We start from the raw sequence: 15,332 nt of genomic DNA on the forward strand, positions 1-15,332 counted from the left end.
TGAGGGGTTGTCGCGTTTGAAGTTTGTATGGATAGAGGTGTAAACTCTGGCGCATGAGACGATACGTGGACGTTGGCGTCATTTGGACCGCAGCTGCAACACGGCGAATGGAAACCCGAGGCCGCTGTTGGATCACCTGCTGCACTAGCTGCGCGTTGCCCTCTGTGGTTGCCGTACGCGGTCGCCCTACCTTTCCAGCACGTTCATCCGTCACGTTCCCAGTCCGTTGAAATTTTTCAAACAGATCCTTTATTGTATCGCTTTTCGGTCCTTTGGTTACATTAAACCTCCGTTGAAAACTTCGTCTTGTTGCAACAACACTGTGTTCTAGGCGGTGGAATTCCAACACCAGAAAAATCCTCTGTTCTAAGGAATAAACCATGTTGTCTACAGCACACTTGCACGTTGTGAACAGCACACGCTTACAGCAGAAAGACGACGTACAGAATGGCGCACCCACAGACTGCGTTGTCTTCTATATCTTTCACATCACTTGCAGCGCCATCTGTCGTTGAAAATTGTAACTACTGTAATTTCGAAAGTTTGTCCGCCTGAAAATGTACTGTTGTCCCAAGCATATTGCAACAAACGGTGTATTTCTATCGCTGCTCGTTTAGTTTTTATTGCCGTTTCAAATATACCGGTCATTTTTGAAACACCCTGTATTTTACGTGTACAAGTACGGTTGATTTTGAATTTCTGTACCTGAGAAACACATAAAGATATGGAGCAAATTTTCAACGTTATTGGAGATCGGGATATACGAACACGTCGTAAAAATTACAGCCATTTGGTGTACATAGCCTTCTTGGAATCTACGGTTTGCTTTTGGTACCAAAAAACCAAGTTTTTCGATTGTTTCTCGATAACGGATAAAGATTTTTGAAAACGAGAAGATGAATTTTCTAGCTATATTCTCAGAGAACATAACTTTAAAATTTGAGCAACTTACTGCGGTCGTTTATTATTTAGATTTCGCGTCAATGCGGATTTTACACTCGACTGAAATATCCAAATAAGTCGGCGGTAGCAGAGCACTGTTTGTCCGAGAAACACGAGTTTTTATGAGCGTACCAATATCCTGGCTCATACCTCTAAATACTGGGACAGCGTTATAAATGAGGCTATCAAAATTCGCATCAGAGAAGATCTTATCAACCGAGATTGCGGCTACAATCTCAGCAAGACTTGGGACCTGGCACTGAATGTAATTAAGAAGACTCTCAGCAAGAAGTACGAAATGGCGACCAGGGCGGACGTAGCAAGCACATCGACGCTACGACAGATTCCGACGCCCACGTCGTCGCGACCGCCGGCGCGCGGGCGCGGACGGCGAAGAGAGCGGCCCGCAGGGGGAGGGGATTTAAATCGGCCGCCCTCCCCCAGGAGCTCAGTTCGTCAGCGCACCTGACGACGGCGACATGTCTGATCGCCGAAATATTGTGCCCGTTGGACACTATGGACCGGCAGTATACCCGTGGACTGTTCGAGCAACAAATTCGCCGGGAGAAACTGAAGAATCACAACAGGAAAAATGCTCTTTACTGCTTGTGGACCTATAAATTCCCGTATTCACATATTGTAAAACAGATAAGGTTTTGTGTATACACTAAGACAAAAAAAAAAACGACGCACCAGAAAGGAATTATCCGAATGGGACGGAAATCGATGAAAGTGATGTGCATGTACAGACAAACAAATAACTACAATTTCAGATAAACTGGATAATTTATTCAAAACAAAGAGATTGACAAACTGAAAGGGTTAATTACGCGTCGGTCCGCTCCTGGCCCTTCTACAAGCGGTTATTTGACTCAGCATTGATCGATAATTGTTGGATGTCCTCCTGACGGATATCGTGCAAAATTCTGTCCAATTGTCGCGTTAGATCGTTGGAGGGCCTGCCCATAAGCTCCACACGTTCTCAGTTTGGGAGAGGTAAGTCGACCTCGATGGCCGAGGTACGGTTTGGTAAGCACGAAGACAAGCAGTAGAAACTCTCGCCAGGTGTGGGCGGGCATTATCTTGCTGAAATATAAACCCAGGATGGCTTGTCAAGAAGAGCAACAAAACGAGGCGTAGAGTATCGCCGAAGTACCGCTGTGCTGTAAGGATGCCCTGGATGGCAGCCAAAGGGGCCCTACTACGAAAAAAAACGACACCCCAGAGCATCACTCCTGGTTGTCGGAAATATCATTGACTGCAGTAGAGTTTATCTTCAGTGGTGAGTGCCGCTCGGAACTGAACCCCGATGGCCAGCGAAGACGGGTCTCGAGACGCTGCTGACAGCGGTGGAGTACCAACCCGACTGTGTCCCGCCGTACAGCTAGACGATCAGGAGTGATGGTCTAGAGTGGCATACTTTTTAATAACAGGACCCCTTTGGCTGTCATCCACGGCACCCTTGCAGCACAGCGATACGTCAACGATGTTCCACGCCCAGTTTTCTTGCCCTTCATGACAAGCAATACTGGGCTTACGTTTCAACAAGATACTGCCCGCTCGCACACCTTGGAAATGTCTACTCCTAGCCTTCGTCCGAGCAAGGTCGCCGGATCTCTCCCAATTGAGAACGGGGCCCTGCAACCATCTCGGGAATTTAAGATCTAACATGCCAATTCGAAAGAATTTGGCGCAATATCCATCACGAAGACCTCCAACAACTCTATCAATCAATGTCAAGCCAAATAAATGCTTACGTAAGGGCCAGAGGTGGCCCAACGCGGTTTTGACTTGCTCAATTTGTGAAGCTCTTTCTTTAGGATAAATCATTATTATTATTATTATTATTATTATTATTATTATTATTATTATTATTTTGAAACTGCAATGATTTGTTTGGCTGTACATGTACACCACATCCACCTTTTTCCGTCTCATTCGGACAATTCCTTTCTCGTGCTTTTTTTGTTTGTCTTACAGTTTATTCCTTGTTACACTATGCTGTGGTTTTCTTGTTTTTGTACGTTGTGCATTACAGTGGTTTTTCCTTGACAGTCCGTCATCTGCAGCCACGTAGAATTTAATGTATAAAAGTTGTTTACCTCGAAATTTAATGACTGGGGACGTTGTGGTTAGCCTCAATGTTAATTATTTTTTTGTGGAAGATCGTATGTGTGTGTGTGTGTGTGTGTGTGTGTGTGTGTGTGTGTGTGTGTGTGTGTGTATGTGTGTGTGAGGGTGGATGGGTGTGTACAACATACTCAGCAGACAAGGACTAAAAGTACCCTCTACAACGAGTAACTCAATACAGAGAAAACTTGGAGCAATCAATAAAAACATTTTAAAAAATCTGGTATTTAGCAACTGATATTGCAGGACTGCAAATCATTTTATATTGAACAGACAAGCAGAAACTTTAATACTAGATACACAGAACACCATAAAAAAGTAACAACTGACATTCTATGTTTGCTGGTCGCCTTATGGACATAAAAACACATCCCAACAGACATTAACAACGACTTGAAAATTCTCAAGTGCAGCAACAGCCCCGCACAAAAAAGTAGTAACTGAAGAAACCTATGAAATATAATAATTCATCGTTGAAGGATCATAAATAATGAACGAATACACATCTCTCTGCACAATAATAAACGAAAACACAATTCTCTGCAACGGTAGTCTGTTCTCAGGTCTGAAAGAACTATCAGGCAGCACCAACCCATAAACACACACACACAAATTCTTACACTCAGAATTAATTAATGTTGGACCTAACCACAACATTCCCAGTCGTAAAATTTCGAGGTAAATAACATACCTACATTGAGTTCTGTATGACTGTAGATGACAGACTGTAATTAAAAAAGAATGAAAAAAAAAACAGACAAACTACAGCGTTTGGTAACAATGTATACATACAAAACTTTATCAGTATTTCAAATTTGTACATACCCTCTTACGAATTCGAATTTATATGTGTACAAGGAGTAAAGAGCATTTTTTCTTTTGTTTTGTACACAGACACTAAAAGCCCACTGATGATGCTGAAACTCCAGCGAAACACGTCGGGGTAATACAGGAAAAGAAAACAAATTGTGTTTTGCTCAAGGAGGACGCCTTCCAAAAACAAATACTTTTGTAAGCAAACGCGGACAGAGGAGTTTCGGCCTGAAAGTGTCTGTTACAACGGAACGTAGTGCCTAAGGATGATTCTAACTGAAAATCGACGCAACTTCAGCAAACGCTTTGTCCGAAAGTTCTAAGTAGAGCTAGCAAGATACGCTCAAACTCACCTAAATCTCACGTAAAAGTGCCCGCTTTGTGCTCTCTTTGCGCCTCCAGAACCGTGGGGCAAGGGCGGGGGGTTAGCGGGACTGAGCAGTGCTAACCTCTACACCTGCAGTCACGGGTGCAGCGACTACGCTGTGTTATAAAGCCTGTGTCTCTGCCCTACAACAACGTTCAGCAAATTAAGGTGGTTCTACCAGAACGAGCTGAACCGTGCTCTCTGCCTACCGTGGACGATATTTTGAACGTTCGTACTCTCACAATTGCACAAAGACTACCCCACAAGCGAAAATGGGAAGGAAACGGGCTATATCTTGAGGTAGATTAAAATTAATAAGGGAACATATTTGTACCCTTCTCTACCCAAGTCTTGTGTGTCAAGTGGCAGCAGACGAAGCTACTACTACTGTTCGTCGGAAATGACGCTCAATTTAAATGAAAGACGGTCATATTGACTTCTTTCATGCTTTGGATGATCTAATATTGTTGCAGGACAACGCCCAACTGCATTTCACCTCGGTAAGCGTGATCTGATTAAGCTTTTTCCGATGTAACGAAACGGAACAACTTCCAAACAGCCCGATCTCGCACCAAGCTATTTCATATCTTTGTGACCGTTGTAGAAACACCTGGCCGGTCACCGCTCCAGAACAGACGATGGCGTTCAAGAGGCTGGCGAGCGGCTGCTACATTCGGACCCGGATTCGTGTCGGCTACAGCAGGTTTACCGACGGAACAAACGTTAGGTTACCGCTGTCACTATCGAATAGTAATAATTACGTACCAGCGCGTTAGTAACTTTGTGTACCTTCCTGCTTTCCTAAATAATTTTTTTCTCAGGAAGGTGTTCTTACCTCACTATTTGAACTACTCTCTTACTGATACTACACTCCTGGAAATTGAAATAAGAACACCGTGAATTCATTGTCCCAGGAAGGGGAAACTTTATTGACACATTCCTGGGGTCAGATACATCACATGATCACACTGACAGAACCACAGGCACATAGACACAGGCAACAAAGCATGCACAATGTCGGCACTAGTACAGTGTATATCCACCTTTCGCAGCAATGCAGGCTGCTATTCTCCCATGGAGACGATCGTAGAGATGCTGGATGTAGTCCTGTGGAACGGCTTGCCATGCCATTTCCACCTGGCGCCTCAGTTGGACCAGCGTTCGTGCTGGACGTGCAGACCGCGTGAGACGACGCTTCATCCAGTCCCAAACATGCTCAATGGGGGACAGATCCGGAGATCTTGCTGGCCAGGGTAGTTGACTTACACCTTCTAGAGCACGTTGGGTGGCACGGGATACATGCGGACGTGCATTGTCCTGTTGGAACAGCACGTTCCCTTGCCGGTCTAGGAATGGTAGAACGATGGGTTCGATGACGGTTTGGATGTACCGTGCACTATTCAGTGTCCCCTCGACGATCACCAGTGGTGTACGGCCAGTGTAGGAGATCGCTCCCCACACCATGATGCCGGGTGTTGGCCCTGTGTGCCTCGGTCGTATGCAGTCCTGATTGTGGCGCTCACCTGCACGGCGCCAAACACGCATACGACCATCATTGGCACCAAGGCAGAAGCGACTCTCATCGCTGAAGACGACACGTCTCCATTCGTCCCTCCATTCACGCCTGTCGCGACACCACTGGAGGCGGGCTGCACGATGTTGGGGCGTGAGCGGAAGACGGCCTAACGGTGTGCGGGACCGTAGCCCAGCTTCATGGAGACGGTTGCGAATGGTCCTCGCCGATAGCCCAGGAGCAACAGTGTCCCTAATTTGCTGGGAAGTGGCGGTGCGGTCCCCTACGGCACTGCGTAGGATCCTACGGTCTTGGCGTGCATCCGTGCGTCGCTGCGGTCCGGTCCTAGGTCGACGGGCACGTGCACCTTCCGCCGACCACTGGCGACAACATCGATGTACTGTGGAGACCTCACGCCCCACGTGTTGAGCAATTCGGCGGTACGTCCACCCGGCCTCCCGCATGCCCACTGTACGCCCTCGCTCAAAGTCCGTCAACAGCACATACGGTTCACGTCCACGCTGTCGCGGCATGCTACCAGTGTTAAAGACTGCGATGGAGCTCCGTATGCCACGGCAAACTGGCTGACACTGACGGCGGCGGTGCACAAATGCTGCGCAGCTAGCGCCATTCGACGGCCAACACCGCGGTTCCTGGTGTGTCCGCTGTGCCGTGCGTGTGATCATTGCTTGTACAGCCCTCTCGCAGTGTCCGGAGCAAGTATGGTGGGTCTGACACACCGGTGTCAATGTGTTCTTTTTTCCATTTCCAGGAGTGTATAATGTACATTAAATGTATCCCGCACTTCAATTCAGTACGAAACGTATTCAGCCAATCAAGCATTACTTTGGTAAAATCTTTTCTTCGAATTTTCATATCTTAACCGGTAGTGTGTATCCATGGTGGCCTATAGTTTGTAGTGAAGGATTCACAGTGGGTCAGTGCGGTCCAACCCAAACTTCTAAGTACAGTCGTGAGTGATGGAGTGATACACATGAAGAACGTATGCTAGAGTTTCTTACATTTACTGTCCTCGTCATTAAGTGAGTTGAATGTGCGGAGAATGAATAAGTATATTCTCTTGGAACGTGCTGTCTCGGAATTTCATAAATAAAAATTTCAGCGAAGCAGGAGGTCTGGAATTGTTGAGTAATTCTAGGCGGCTTTCCTGATAATTTAATAAATAGATTACATAACATATAACTTTCCATACAATCTTCCCTATCTCTTCTGTTAGTTTAACTTGGTACGCATCTTGTATTAACGAAACATTCATGTCGGATTAGTTTTCTAAACCATACGCCTTATGGCCGGCCGAAGTGGCCGTGCGGTTAAAGGCGCTGCAGTCTGGAACCGCAAGACCGCTACGGTCGCAGGTTCGAATCCTGCCTCGGGCATGGATGTTTGTGATGTCCTTAGGTTAGGTAGGTTTAACTAGTTCTAAGTTCTAGGGGACTAATAACCTCAGCAGTTGAGTCCCATAGTGCTCAGAGCCATTTGAACCATACGCCTTATGAGTGAATCAGTTTCTCAGAATTATTTTACTGAATCTCTGTCTTGGAGATGTCTTTCCGGCAGATGCATCTACTTTCTCGTTCGATCTTTAGTCCCTCGACAGACAAAGCCCAAGATATTTACTACTCATGTCTGGTTTTAGACCACCAAACGTGCACTTAAATCAAGTGCATTTTACAATATTTGTAGTTTTCCTTCACCAGTGCGTGATAAAACGTTTATTTCTTTGTGATTCTTCAGTTCCTCCAGGCGTAAATAATGACAAATAGCCGGCCGGAAGTTTTTGACAAAGAGGTATCAAGTCCAGAATGAGATTTTGACTCTGCAGCGGAGTGTGCGCTGATATGAAACTTCCTGGCAGATTAAAAGTGTGTGCCCGACCGAGACTCGAACTCGGGACCTTTGCCTTCCGCGGGCAAGTGCTCTACCACTGAGCTACCGAAGCACGACTCACGCCCGGTACTCACAGCTTTACTTCTGCCAGTATCTCGTCTCCTACCTTCCAAACTTTACAGAAGCTCTCCTGCGAACCTGCAGAACTAGCACTCCTGAAAGAAAGGATATAGCGGAGACATGGCTTAGCCACAGCCTGGGGGATGTTTCCAGAATGAGATTTTCACTCTGCAGCGGAGTGTGCGCTGATATGAAACTTCCTGGAAGATTAAAACTGCGTGCCCGACCGAGACTCGAACTCGGGACCTTTGCCTTCCGCGGGGAAGTGCTCTACCACTGAGCTACCGAAGCACGACTCACGCCCGGTACTCACAGCTTTACTTCTGCCAGTATCTCGTCTCCTACCTTCCAAACTTTACAGAAGCTCTCCTGCGAACCTGCAGAACTAGCACTCCTGAAAGAAAGGTTATAGCGGAGACATGGCTTAGCCACAGCCTGGGGGATGTTTCCAGAATGAGATTTTCACTCTGCAGCGGAGTGTGCGCTGATATGAAACTTCCTGGCAGATTAAAAGTGTGTGCCCGACCGAGACTCGAACTCGGGACCTTTGCCTTTCGCGGGCAAGTGCTCTACCATCTGAGCTACCGAAGCACGACTGACGCCCGGTACTCACAGCTTTACTTCTGCCAGTATCTCGTCTCCTACCTTCCAAACTTTACAGAAGCTCTCCTGCGAACCTGCAGAACTAGCACTCCTGAAAGAAAGGATATAGCGGAGACATGGCTTAGCCACAGCCTGGGGGATGTTTCCAGAATGAGATTTTCACTCTGCAGCGGAGTGTGCGCTGATATGAAACTTCCTGGAAGATTAAAACTGCGTGCCCGACCGAGACTCGAACTCGGGACCTTTGCCTTCCGCGGGCAAGTGCTCTACCACTGAGCTCCCGAAGCACGACTCACGCCCGGTACTCGCAGCTTTACTTCTGCCAGTATCTCGTCTCCTACCTTCCAAACTTTACAGAAGCTCTCCTGCGAACCTGCAGAACTAGCACTCCTGAAAGAAAGGATATAGGGGAGACATGGCTTAGCCACAGCCTGGGGGATGTTTCCAGAATGAGATTTTCACTCTGCATCGGAGTGTGCGCTGATATGAAACTTCCTGGCAGATTAAAACTGTGTGCCCGACCGAGACTCGAACTCGGGCCCTTTGCCTATGCAGGGAGTTATTCGGCCTGACGTTGGTTGACAGAGTTGTTGCATTACCCCCTGAGGGATAGCTTGCTAAATTCTGTCAAATCGGCGCGTTAGATCCTGGTGGAAGAGCTCTACCTGTGATGCTCCAAACGTTCTCAGTTGGGGAGACATCTAGCGATGTTACTGTCCACGCGGTTTGGCAAGCACCAAGACAACCAGTAGAAACTCCCGCCTTGTGCCAGCGGGTATTATCTCGCTCAAGTATAAGCCCAGAATGGTCTGCCACCAAGGGCGGACAAGACGGGAAGTAGAATATCGTCGGTGTACCTCTGTGCTGTAAGGCTACAGCAGATGATAACGAAAGCGGTTCTGCTGTAAAATGAAATGGCGTCCCACACCATGTAAAGTTTATTCTAAAGTAAGGTATGTTGTTTATCTCTAACAAAGATCAGATACATCAAATGATGTGCTGACTTCGTATCTGATAACGTGTATCTGTATATTTACCTGGCCTTGTTTTAAAAAATCTGTCTACTAGTAAGAAAGCAACTCCAGTAAACCCTAACTAATTAAAACCCATGCTCAATAACGACAAATTAGAGGTAAGCAGATTCAGATATAAATCTTTCTACGGCCCTGTAAATGTGAATAAGTACAAAAGTGGTCTCTGTACGAAATCCATAAACTGTGTAATATAAATTTCTTGCCTCGTGTTGGTGTCGCCTTGGATAACGCGTTGTTCTGCTCTCAGCACTACTGAACTAAATACAGTTGCAAACGCTAAAGTGCAAGGTATTTAACTGAGGCACATTTAGAAACTATTTTGAATAACTGTAATATCTTATTGGAAAATCTTACCAAATTGTGAAACTGACATGCAATTGATAAGCCATATCATAAAAATTACATTTACGCGAACATATTATCTTTACAAAAAATATTACAAGAGAAAACGGGGTTACATACAAATCTGGTGTCATTCAAATTCGTTCTACAGCAAAATTGCGTACACTCGTACATTACCTTATTGTAGATGTAACAATATGTAGAAAGATTCTTCATCAAAATTTCGTTGTAATATTTGTAGAATTTTCTTAATTAATTTTACAGAAAATCTTATTTCTTCCATATATCATTAATACAGAACATTGAAGTTGTTACACTGAATATTTAATGCTAAGCGACTGCCCACTCCGGAGCATCGCAACACACACTGCCACCTACTGGCGCGCTACTCGTGCCACTCCCGGGCAATAACTGCCTACTACTGTCCGGCCTAACATAAGCCCTTTGTTACATTGTCTCAGTGATAGCTGCCTCTCGGCGATCTTTCACAAGTACAGCTTTGTAACAGATATATAGCTTATGGTCTTGGATAATACATTAAAATTTGCAATTTTCGTTTTCTGTACCTATTTCACAACCCTAAAGCCACCCTGACAAGAATTTGGCCGGGGTGTTATGGCTTGTAGCCATGACAAACCTACAAATTCTTAACATGAAATAGAAAAAGTGTTATTGAAATAAAGTAGTATATAAAATTATTTGTCTACATATACAGTTCCTCTAATCACAAGAGTGCTTATCAAAATTTACAGAGAGTAATTGACAGCGTTGTGCAATTGCACTAGAGTTGTCAAAATATCATCTAAAATTTACAAAACATTTTGTTACTGATTACTTATACCTAGAAGATACAAAATAGTGACATTATATCATGTGTGTAGTATTGAAAAAAATAAGATAATATTTACATTATTCATTGCAAAAAGTGATCATGTGCACCATAATTCTTGAAACGTATTGCACAGTGACAAATATACTGGCATATGGCTCATAAGGAACATATGGCTATAACCCTATTTAAAATGTCAGTATTAAATATATCATAACAAAGGACATAAGGTAAAGAGAATAGATTAAGGATGAAATCAGTATAGAAGTCAGTCATCGTTTAAGTTGAGGCTGATTTTGATGCACTCTCCACATGAAGTGTCCATAAACAGTAACTGCACCACATTATCAGAAGTGTAACTATAATAACTTATTTCGCTCAAAGTTCATTACACAAAGTCGACTAATGCTGTGTGTTGTGGTCTAGATCATCTGCAATAATGTGTGTGGGAAACCATAGTACCCATTATAGCTTCACCATCTGACACACTATAGTCTCACAGGTCCAATTCTGGGTGCAATGACACATATCATCGCTGCTGATGGTTTTTTAGAATATCGCTGATAGCATGTTATTGGTATTGTCACATGTCGTTGCAGATGTGTGCATAAGTTGATTATTCCATGACGATGTCGTTGGACAGGATTGTAATAGAATGATTAACTGGTTATGTTAGGTACTAACGTTTGGAAGTATGACCTAAAGAGCATCTGACAGTCTGGTATATCATATGTCAAAATCATGGCTGTGGCAGTATGAAACCATACACAACTCCCATATTGTAAGCTATTAATCGCTAATATCATATTCATAAGTAATGACACTTAGTACAAAATGTTGGCACACTCCTAGTTTGGGGCAGACTGAATAATTTACCATGGAAATCAAAGAAAATGTTTATAGCTAAGCTAGTAATCTGTGAGTGAGAACTTGTCTCTATGATCAAATAGACTCTGTAGTATTTACAGCATTAAATCATATAGTATCTAATATCTAATTATACAAATGTATACAGTGAATTCCTGAAGGAGATTCATTAAGATGCTTGAACTTACAGATAGTAAGTGGCAGCATGAGGTGTATCATACAAAGGAGATCATAAAGTAAGACACAAATGGTTCAAAAAAATGGCTCTGAGCACTATGGGACTTAACATCTGAGGTCATCAGTCCCCTAGAACTTAGAACTACTTAAACCTAACTAACCTAAGGACATCACACACATCCATACCCGAGGCAGGATTCGAGCCTGCGACCGTAGCGAGCAAGATACATGAGTGGTAGATAATATGTGCCAAGCTAAGGCCTACAATGCATAGAAAATCATAGCAATGAAGTACATGGAATAGTACAATAAGCGACAACTCGTGGCCATAATATGTTGAAGTTTTCATTGGTAAGTGGCAACAGAAGGCCTAACATACATAGTAAACACTAACAATAAGATACATGCATGATAAATAATAAGTGGCAAGCTAAGGTCTACAATGCATAGTGCTCTCCCTCAAGTAAATATTTGTAGCATAAATTATCAGGTATTGCGGAGCATGCATTTCTACTGGGATATGGATGGTATTATGGTAAGGAAAAGTGCACTTTGTAGCGGCAAAACATAAATTGTAAGCGTCTGTAGTTATGCATCATTAGTCCATACAAAAAATACAGATGAAAATTTGTGATCACATTGCTAATCTAAATTAGTGGCAAAATAACATAGACATTCGAAAAGGCTTATTAACTAGAAGCAGGATGTGCTAGTGCATTAAAGTAAACCACGAGAGAATGACTAATGAAGATTTTGAATCTGTAAAGTGCAATTAGATATTAGGCTGTAAATGCGAGAGGCATATACTAGAAACACAAAAACATATTATTATCTATGGGTCATCAGAAAAAAATGAACAGTGTAAGAAGTGTATTACACCTTGTGGGGCGGTGGGTGGAAAATTTTAATTTCTATTGTGTTGTTGCCATTCTCAACACAAGCTAACTACAATGTTGGCAACCAGAAAGTGATTAGTGAAAACGTGATGCCTGCAATTAAAGTTCACTGTGCCCACTCTGATGGAGAAATAAAGTTATTGATCATTGAAGTTCATTACGCTCAGGATTTAAGATGGTGTCTGGGATTCATAGAAAATGTAGTTCACTATAACAGTTTTCTCTATATTCTGAAAACGATAAAGCGTAAAATTCCAGACAAATAAGTGTTTAACTAAGCAATGCTACTATCGGCTATTGTACTATCAGAGCTGTTCAGTGTCTATTGCGCAGTTCCTGTTACCCCTAGATAACGAAACCGTTATTGATGTAAATGTTCAAAGTGAATGCTCGCCAAAATTTGATGTTAATACACATCAAACGCCACGCTAGTAATTGTAGAAGGTCTGTCCTGCGGCGACACGTGGAAATACGACACAGGTAAACTGAGAATAAATCACTGAGGTCGTTCCACAATTAACACTTTACCCCAATGCGAACTCAATGTGACATGCATACCGAGTTACGTAATACGGCATCCAAGACTGTTCCTTGCAACTGCACAAACGCGACGTGGCTTCCGACACGGAGTGCGCACTGAAAAGAATCAAGAAGAGAACAGGGGCCTGACTCTAGCTCGCAGCGCTTTTATTTATATAGCCGCGGTGCGGACCGCCGAAGGGACAGCAGACAAAATTTGCATTCCTAACTAGCTGCTTGGGCTAGTAAAGCACCACTTCAAGTTACTAAATAATTAATTGCTTCATTCACTGGAGGCCAATGAAGTTCTCAATTTAATTGTGCAATCAGCACACAGGTAAGTATCTGTAATAAAATTCTCATGTGGCTAGGCTAAATACTTTTGGCGACAGATTTATTTCAGTTGCACTGCACGCAATAGATGAGCTCTGAACTTGCCCTTTGTAGAGACGCTACATCTACAGTTTTATAGCTACCTTTTGGAAACTTCTCACGTCTTTGTTATTATAGCGTATCCCCATTCCACCTAAATCTAAACATCCTAGCTTTATCTAATCACTTACTTAATCTATCTTGCTTCCGTACTTTTAGGACACAAAAACAGAAAAACATGAATTTCAATCAAAATATTACTTTGTGAGATCCAGCATACTGTTTCCATTAAATTACAATGAAAAAGAAATCCGAATATAAAATTTGAATTTTCTAGCTCCTTCCTGTTTCGCCAATGATTTTTACGTAAAACGTCCAAATTTCAAAAACTGTTAAAGTTACTAAACTGAAACTTAACACATTCTCATTTTAGCATCACTCCTGACATGCTATTAACTTTTCAGATTATTTTCTTTAATTTTACGGTATTGCGCAACATTCGTGACGTAATAGCTAGTTACAGCGAACTATGCTGGCACACAGTGGAAAGCATATGGATTCTATACGGAGTGAGTAGGCTGCTTCCCTACAACCTAGTCACTTTCCTCAAAATTATTCCTAGTGTCCACAATTAATTAAGCAAATAAACCTTGAAATATTGTACATACAACCACATTATAAAGAAAAAATCAGAAAAATAGCATCATCTTTATATATCTCATAGAAAAATATTCATTCATTTCATACAATCTCTATGGTATCAGCATGTAGCATGCTATTAGCACCTACCATCATCATTAATAATCTTAACCTAAGTTGTTATGACAAATTGCTTAGTTTCTGTGGGCTCTGCTGAAAGAAATGGTTAGTAAGCAAAGAAAGAGGTACATTCTGAGTAGTGTTTTTTCTTCAGGACCTGGAGAAAAAATATTAGTTCGTGAAAGTAAATATTTGTGCGCCATTTTGTTTGTTTTATGTTCCTGCATTTCTGTCTTATTTTCATTGGTGGCGTGATTCATGTGCGAATTTAGCACTTAATAAAGGCATAATATCCCAGTTGGTATAATTACATAGCACATCAAAATCTGGAACAAGAACTATGAGGATGAGTGTACAGTAATAATAAAAATTACAATGTGAAAAAGGGTCTTAATCCTACATAACATAATCTAAATAAAGGCACAGTAACACATCAAAAGGGCTTAGAAAATAGATAATACATGTTAATAGCATAAGACACAGCGCAAAGAAAGTTAAGGTAGAAAATCCATGTAAATGAAATTAATATTATGTCGATTTGTAACAAAACTGCTAACTGGTGCGTCATAGTAAGGAGAAAAGACAAAGTTTGCTCAACAAATTTTTTTTTTAAATTAGAAACATGATGTTTGCCTATGGACATACTTGTTCACAACACTTCAATATGAACGACATATAGGTGTGGTATACTAGTAATCTTGTATGGTCTGGAATAAAGAAGTTCAAACTTGCTACATCGATTTCTTCCTTTATTCAACAAATAATTTGTGTGTACCAATATTTTCTGTCCGGCATGGAAGTCGCAAAAATTACTCACCTGTTTCTGTAATTTCTTGCTGCACTGTGCTCCTCGTTTAATGTTGTTAAGGGCAGTGTCAATGATTTCATGGTGGCATAATCGACATGATTTTGGAGAAGATACTATTTCCATAATTTTGTTTGGTTGTTCTACATTTTTCAAAGTAAATTACGGAAATAACATTGTTGATTCATTAGGAGTGGAATCGATGACATCTGGAAATGTTCAAATGTGTTTGTCCCATTTAGTACGTTTTTTGTGGCAATTTAGCAATTTCCTTAAACTTTCTGAGGAGTTGAAAGATGCATGACATCGGGATGTACAAATAGGAGAAATATTTATAGCTCTTAATGTGTGTGTCAAAATCACTGATTGAACCTGTGACCCGTTATCCCAAATCAC

The 15,332-nt window shown here is 42.4% G+C and overlaps 1 protein-coding gene and 1 non-coding gene across 3 annotated transcripts in view; one reads left to right on the top strand and one right to left on the bottom strand.

Moving 5' to 3' along the window:
- The window catches only part of LOC126198891 (transient receptor potential protein), a 439,251-nt gene that overhangs the window by 92,181 nt on the left and 331,738 nt on the right, over window positions 1–15,332 (top strand). The gene's annotated exons all lie outside the window — the stretch shown is intronic.
- On the bottom strand, window positions 7,653–7,726 carry Trnap-cgg (transfer RNA proline (anticodon CGG)). Its single transcript has one exon. It is a non-coding gene; the product is annotated as a tRNA-Pro (tRNA).

The sequence above is a fragment of the Schistocerca nitens genome, chromosome 8 (assembly GCF_023898315.1).
Source record: "Schistocerca nitens isolate TAMUIC-IGC-003100 chromosome 8, iqSchNite1.1, whole genome shotgun sequence".
NCBI classification, from domain to species: domain Eukaryota; kingdom Metazoa; phylum Arthropoda; class Insecta; order Orthoptera; family Acrididae; genus Schistocerca; species Schistocerca nitens.